Genomic DNA, 8,350 nt, shown 5'->3' on the forward strand with positions numbered 1-8,350 from the left:
TTTTTTGCAGTGATTCCAGTTGTGAGAATATCTCCTGTATCTGGGAATGATGGACTGGACATCCTGATTGCCATATATGTCCTATGCTGACCAAGGATTTCCAAGGCATAGTGACAATAGAGATGCAAAATTCTTCTGGCATATATGAGATGCAGGGTTTTCGTCATAGATAGCAGAGAGGTCGCCATCTGATAATCAACCATCCATTCATCTGTAAGTTAGAAATAAACAGGGATCCATTTAGCATATCTTCTTTCTTCATTACTTTGACAATAGAATCTCCTGCTAAGTGAAACTCCATGTGTGATATATTACTATGTCTTAAAGCATTAGAAAGTCTGGGCAGGTTTTCAGTCCATTCGATGGATAGTAAGAGCATCAAATCCTTCTCAAAAGAAAGAAATTTTTCTGAACTACATGATGATAAAGTCGTTCGATCCTGAAAGAGATCCTAGAAGAGTTTGAAACTCTTGTCAGTGGGAAGGAATTTATAAAGTTGTTAATAGAAATCAAGAGGAAATTTCCAACTTCAGTATTCCATAATTGATGATTTATATTGTAATGTTACATTCACTGATTAGCAGGGCTGAAATATGGGTCACATCGCGTTTATCACTCTGCACATCTATTCATTTCTGCTACATTCATGGTATGTTAACAATTTTCAACCACCTGTACACCCACATTTTTTTTTTAGCATCACTAGCTACACTACCTATTGTATATACCAAACACTGTACACAACCTTTTTTCAACTTTCCTCAGCGCTATCTCAACACTTACACGCCCGTGCCCCGTAAATACACCTACAGCATCCCTACTCACCACATTATGATCATCCCATGATAACTTTCATTATGGTCATCACCACCTCCATCCTTCTTGAGCTTACTTGTTTTGTGAAAAGGTCAGCAGTTTCTCCCATACAGGTGGGTTCTGGTGCAATTTGGTACATTTGTTGTTCTTTATAGGGCAACTCATTTTATAAATCTGTGGATATTTACCATGCACTAAAAAAGGGTAGTGGTGATTGTAATTGCTAAAATTTTACCGGTATTGTGTCATGTGCAACAACATTGATGTTTGTTCATATTATCCCTGTTTTGTTAAGTGCGAAAACATGAAAAATTATTTTGAAGAACAAGGCTGCAGAGCTTTATAGAGAAATGGGCTTGACCAACATGTGAGAATGCTTAGAAGTACTCTTGATAGAGATGCTATATTGAAGATCACTCTTGTTGAACCATGGAGAACTTTGGCATTGGAAGAGCGTGCTCCATGGATGCCTTCACAAATAGGTTTAGACTTTCAGCTTTCTCATACCCCTTTGTTATCAGAATACAGTTGGATTAGTGGTGTATATTCAACATCCAGTTGTGATCGTACTGTGAAAATTCCACCAATGTACCCATTAAATCAGGGAGGTACATCCCAGAGGAGGTTGTGGCAGTGCGTGTGCCACCTTTGTATCTGTCAATTTTTCAAATAAATGACTGACATGATTCTTTTCTTTCCACAAGACACTATGCTTTAATGGTTCTGATGCTCCCTTCAGACAGTGCAAGACAGTGGTATGTCCACAAACTGGAGCTTGTTGAAGTGGTTGCTGACCAGAGATTCTCTGGGCAAAGCTGAAGGAGCAGCCCTCACCTCTCCTACAAAGTTCGGCTGCACTGCTGAAGCACCCAAGGACTCCTCCAACCAATAAACTTGTTGTTGATTACCACTCAAAAGACTATGACCACATCTCCGAAAGAACAAGGCCTATTAAAATGTCTGATAAGTTTTAAGCCTTCCTGTGAATATATTACCTGGGCAGATCCATGGAGTATGGATTTTCATCCTACTCAACAGGTTATACTTCTTGTTGGTATAAAGGTGTAGCATTATAGGGAACTGGCTCCAGAAAGAGACTGATGGTGAAAGAAAATTCCAGGGCTTATTGTGCCCATATACTCTTACTCTAGTGCTTATGACACGCTATAACACTTGGAGATCGTCGCCCAATAAGTATTCAGAAGGCACAGTCCTAAGAGTGGCTACCTGTGGAATTCATCCAAGGCATTCCTGAGATCACAGGTGTTCTGCTTGGAACATACTCTCAAAGTTGAGCAGATGTTGGAGGAGGAGGGCAGCGCTAATGATATCATCATTTGCCATTCCGAATACATGTTACAGTTAGAATGTTGAGCTCAATTACAAGGTTGGTGTGCCCTCTGTGATATGTACGGCTGGAGGAGACAGGTAAAGTTGTTCTCTTCAGGGTTAACAAGCATTGCACTTCAAAACCCTCATCTCTTGTTTCAAATACAGCAGTTAGAAGCAGCCATAGTTATATAAAAGCTCTCATAATGGTAGCTGCAAAATCCTTTTCCATCAGCCCTCTTACCGGGTGGGCTGAGAGGTAAGTTGTGATGTTTATAGATTCAGAAAAAAAAGCATCAACTACATCAAATAAAGTCATTGTTCCTACAATGGTCGATGACTACATTGGCAAAATGGGTGGTGGCAGAAGCTACGATTGCTGTAGGCCTTCAGTCAATTCATATTACATCCAATACAATGCTTTAAAAAAATTCCTTCTATATCTATCTTTTGGTTCTAACTTGATTTATTTTGCAGAAATACATGGAAATAGGTAGATTATAATGAAAATTTATATTTCTTGCACTAAATTAGAACTTATGGGCACGTATACATTTCAGAATTTGCTCATTTTTTTTACTAATTTCCTCCTTTGCACAAATGAGCACACCACTATATTCATCAAAGTGTTTTTCATTAAATACTCAATCCATGGCTATACTTGCATTGGTTCCATTCTCATATCCTGTGTCACAATATTTCTGCATTCATATATCAGCAGTTAGCACATTGGTATCCCTTCTGCATATCATCTACATACAATAGTCATTTGCTATTGTTTGTTTCGTGTGAATATATGTATATATGTATTCTCTTCATATATATATATATATATATATATATATATATATATATATATATATATATATATAAATGTATAGGTTTTGATGTAATTCTATGTTTTCGATATTAACCTGTTTTTGCAGGAAATATGTGGAAAATGTCATTATTTGGGATTTGTATTTTAAATGTTGTAATAAGTTAGATCTTAAATGAGAATTTACGTTTCCAGCTCTTAGATAGAATGAATGAGCATTGTAAATATCATAAATTGCTCGTTTTTCATGCTTTACCTTTACTTTTCAAAAATCTCACAATGGTGAAACACGAATGGCACATGCACCATTTCATAAGAGGTAATTAATCCTAAGTTGATGATTTACATCAATGGCCATAGTCAGGATGTAAACAAAACTTAGGATTTTTATCTTTTATAAAATAACATTCGATCCACACTGGATCCTTTTCAAAAATCATCATATTTCCAAATATTTCTTTCTTTTATTAGAATTTAACTTAAAATTGGCTCAAAATATATACCAATGGCCATAGTCAGGGTATATTGAGAGTTAATTTCATTTTAAATTCTATAAAAGCACCAAAATATGTTTCATTCTTCACCTGAATTTAAATATAGATTATTATATAATACATTCAATGACCATAGTCAAGGATGTATTATATTTTCAATCTTATTTCGATTCATGTAAAGAATGAAATTCAATTTTCAAAATCCAAAATTCAAAATTTAAATTCATTCATCATTTAGAATAGAATTGCATCATATTTTCGAAATTCTTTTCAAAATCCAAGTGATCTCAAATAACCTTCTTCAATCTCTATTTTTAATCATTCTTCTATCTTATTTCAAAGATTTAGATCTCAATTTCAAAGTTCAATTTGACTTTGAGATTTCAAAAATTCAATTTTATATTCAAAAATTCTGATTCAAATCAGATTTCAAAGTTCAAATTGACTTTGAAATCCCAAAACTCATCTTGTATTCAAAACTCCAATCAAATTCAAAGTTCAATTTAAACTTTGAAATTTTTTATTCATCTTCTGGTTCCAAATTCAAAATCTAAAGTCTAAATTGACTTTGAAATTCATTTGTATATTCAAGATTCAAATTCTAAATTTCATTTTTCAAGTTCAATTTAAACTTGGAAGTTCTTGATTCATCTTCTGAATTTAACAACTCCAAATCCATTTTAGGATCCAGGATTCAACATTCATATCGGATCGCAGACTTCAGATCCAATTCCACTTTAGGATCCAGAGTCCAATTTCACTTTAGATCTCAGGCTTCAGATCCATCATCCATTTAGGATCCAGAACCCAATTCCACTTTGGATCTCAGACTTCAGATCCAATTCCATTTTAGGATCCAGAATCTGATTTCACTTTGGATCTCAGACTTTAGATCCAATTCCATTTTAGGATCCAGAATCCAATTTCACTTTGGATCTCAGACTCCAGATCCAATTCCATTTTAGGATCTAGAATCCAATTCTACTTTGGATCTCAGATTTTAGATCCAAATCCATCTTAAGATCCAGACTTCGGATTTAAATTCCAACTTTCAAATCCAATTCTATTTTTCAAATTCCAACTTTCAAATCCAAATCCATTTCATTTCCAGATTTCAAATCTAAATCCATTTTTCAGATCTCATCCAAACTTCCTGAATCCATTTCTATTTTTTTATATCATTTGGATTTCTCAAATCCATTCTGATTTCAAAATTGAAATTCAAATTCCATTTCAAATATTCATCTCCTTTCCTAAAATTTAAGTTTAAAATCCAAAATCAAAGTCCATTTCTGGCTTTTGAAACTTCATTTCCTGTCATTTCAAATTTCAAATCATTCTTTTCTCAAAAATCAAGATTTATTCTTTCGACTCTAAATTATTTCGAAGACTTAGAATTTCTTTGATCTATCTCAAGTTCTAAGTTAAACTCAATCATTCAGAAATCATTTCTTCACTCCCTTATCAAGTCCATCTCAGAATACTTGGAAATTTTGAAAACATCTTTCAAAAAGAGCATACATCTCTGCATTGCACAAGCATGATTCTTTGTGCATTTAGATCTTTAGAATAAATTCTTAGATAATATTTAGGCAAAGCAAAAGGCATAAAATTCGATCCTTGGTTCGATTACCACTGGTAAAGGCACCAGGAATGGTCGAACCTCGTACCGACGAGCGAATCCCGTCTCTCCATTTTTTCCTGCAAATTTTCAAAACGGAGGCGAGTTAAATTTCTAAATATTTTCAAATTAAGGTCAAGTGAAACCCCGCAAAAAAGTTCCTCTTCTCTCTTTCTTTTCTCTTCTTTTTCTCTTTTCTTTCTTTTACTTTTCTCCCTTCGAAAGGAGGAAAATAGAGGTCAGAAAAGGAAAAAAGAAGGGAGAGAGAGAAACCACAAGAGAGGAAAAATTTTGTGATGATCACATAAATGCTCGTAGAAAAGAAGAGGATGACGATACTTACCTGATTTTTGCAGAAGCTCTGAGGGAGGAAGGAAGAAGGATGGGGAAAGATGAATGAAGAAGCAGTGGAAACGAAAAAAGGAGGAAAGGGTGGAAACGGATGCTGAAAATGAAGGAAGGTGCGGGGGTGAGAGGCAGTCCTTTGCTTCCCCTGCGTGTTCCTCTTTTAAAGAGGAAGAGGAGGGTTCGGTTGGGGGATGAACGGGAGATGGAGGAGCTGGAGGTGATGAGGGGTTGAGAATGGAGAGAAGGTGGAGGCCGTTGGGCAGGAGGGGAAGGTTCTGGAGCTTGGGCGAGAGAGGGTTTGGGTGAGAGAGGGAGAAGGCCAGAGAGAGAGGAGGGAAGATGTTCGGCATCCAACCCCTTGCGATAAAACCCTAAAAAAAAATTTTTACGGGGCCCTTCAGATTTTTCACGCAATTTTCAAAAAGAAGACTTCTTTTACCAGTTTTTTCTAAAAAAGGTTTTTCTTAAAAGGCTATTTTCAAAAAGAGGTTTTTTAAAAAAAACCCAATTTTTGTTTAGACATTTTTTCCTTTTCTTTTGCACATTTTCATTTTTTGGTTTTTTTTTTTGAATGAAACTTTAAAATTTACAAGAAAACAAGGATTTAAACTAATTTTTTTGTATTTTTGGGAAATATTTACAAAAGAAGGTTTTCAAGGCTATTTTTTTGGGGAAATTTCTTCAGAAATAGGGTTTGGATCCAGGTTTTGAGAAAATGTTCGAGTTTTAAAACTCGAATCAAGAAATACAACGCGATGGATCCAAACGGATGCCGGATGGGCTGTCCGAGCTATTTAAAAACTATTTTTGGTATTTTCTGTAATTTTAATAAAACGAGACTCAAATTTGGATCTGGACAATGGATCTGGATCCGAAATCTAGTCAGACATATAAAAGAAATTTAATTTTAGTAAAGCTTGAGAAATTAACTAAAGTTTAGATTTAAAAGTGACTCAATTGCTTAGAAAATGATATCAGGGGCAAAAATGGGATATTTAAAAGATTTTGAAAAATTTGGGGTGTTTACAATCACTCTGCCTGGTCGCTGGTGCTCGATATTAACCTGTTGGCAAGACAAGCACTTTGAAACGTACTCGGCTACGTCCCGCTTCATTCCACTCCACCAGTATCTGCACTGTAAATCTTTGAACATCTTTGTGCCGCCCGGGTGAATCGTGTACTTGGACTTGTGGGCTTCAGTGAGAATCTCATCTCTCTAAGTAGGATCTTCTGGCACCCAGAGACGATCCTTATGCCATACACCTCCTTCCTCACTCAGACGGAAGGGGGTATCGACCCGCTGCTTTAGAGCCTTCAGCTTTTCGTACTGCGCATCGATCTTCTGACTGACAAAGATCCTTGACAATAGCTTAGGTTGAGCTACCATGCTGGAAAGACTGATCGAATTCGGAGTGACCGAAAACGGTTCCCATAATATCAAATCCTCGATCAGCTTTCACCCAGTGAATAAGAAATTAACGGAAATGTTGGGAGACTTGCGGCTCAGAGCGTTGGCCACGACATTCGCTTTTTCTGGGTGGTAGGACAAGGTAAAGTCGTAATCCTTGAGGAATTCCAGCCAACGCCGCTACCTCATATTCAACTCCTTCTGCAAGAACAAATATTTTAGGCTCTTATGATCTATAAAAGCCTCGAACCGCTCCCCATACAAATAGTGTCGCCATATTTTCAATGCGAAAACCACCGCTGCTAACTCCAAATCATGAGTCGGATCATTCTTCTCATGCATTTTAAGTTGACGCGATGCATAGGCGATCACTTTATCGTTCTGCATTAAGACGCAACCTAAGCCTGTCCCGAAAGCGTTAGTGTAAATCATGAAGCCGCCTTGATCCGAAGGTAAGGCCAAAATAGGAGCAGTCGTAAGACGTTCCTTCAACATCTGAAAACTGCTCTCGCACATGTCGTCCCACACGAACTTAGCTTCTTTCTTCAGGAGCTGCGTCAAGGGTAGAGAGATCCTAGAAAAGTCCTGGATAAATCTTCGGTAATACCCAGCTAATCCAAGAAAACTCTGAATGTCACGAACATTCCTCGGCTGCTGCCAACTGAGTACAGCCTCGACTTTCGCTAGATCCACGGACACACCTTCCTTTGAGATGACATGTCCCAAAAACATGATCTCCTCGAGCCAAAACTCACACTCAAAGTACTTAGCGAGCAAACGCTCCTTTCGCAAGGTTTCGAGAATAACTCTCAAGTGCTCACGATGTTGCTCCCAGCTATCTGAATACACCAAGATGTTGTCGATGAACACGATCATGAAGGTGTCCAAGAAGGGTTTAAACACCCTATTCATGAGATCCATGAATGTTGCAGGAGCGTTAGTGAGTCTGAAAGGCATGACCGTAAATTCGTAATGCCCATACCTGGTTCGGAAGGCCGTCTTGGAGATATCATCTCTCTTAATTCTGAGTTGATGGTACCCAGATCTAAGGTCGATCTTTGAGAAGATCTTGGCCCTCTGCAACTGATCGAACAGATTCTCGATGCGTGGCAATGGGTACTTATTCTTTATTGTCGCCTGGTTAAGCATCCGATAATCGATGTACAAGCGCAATGATCTGTCCTTCTTTTTCACGAACAAGACGGGATCTCCCCAGGGTGAGACACTGGGGCAGATGAATCCCTGATCCATCAACTCCTGCAACTGCTTCTTGAGCTCTTCGAGCTCTGCTGGCGCCATCCAATAAGGAGCCTTAGAAATTGGCGCAGTACCCGGCAGCAACTCGATGCTGAACTGCACCTCGCGAGGTGGAGGAAGGCCTGGCAGTTCCTCCGGGAAGACGTCTGAAAAATCTCGAACAATCTCCAAGTCTCCCATCAAGACTCGCGCCGGCTCGGACTGGATGACACTGACCAAAAAGGCAGTACACCCCTTCCTCAGGTGGCCCTGCGCCTTCA

The 8,350-nt window shown here is 37.9% G+C and overlaps 1 pseudogene; it reads left to right on the forward strand.

Moving 5' to 3' along the window:
* The first annotated feature begins 593 nt into the window (after positions 1 to 593).
* Positions 594 to 1,635, forward strand: LOC149849150 (ethylene receptor pseudogene; annotated as a pseudogene).
* The last annotated feature ends 6,715 nt before the right edge of the window (positions 1,636 to 8,350 follow it).

This window comes from Nuphar pumila, chromosome 1 (assembly GCF_984573655.1).
Source record: "Nuphar pumila chromosome 1, dmNupPumi1.hap1.1, whole genome shotgun sequence".
Classification (NCBI taxonomy): domain Eukaryota; kingdom Viridiplantae; phylum Streptophyta; class Magnoliopsida; order Nymphaeales; family Nymphaeaceae; genus Nuphar; species Nuphar pumila.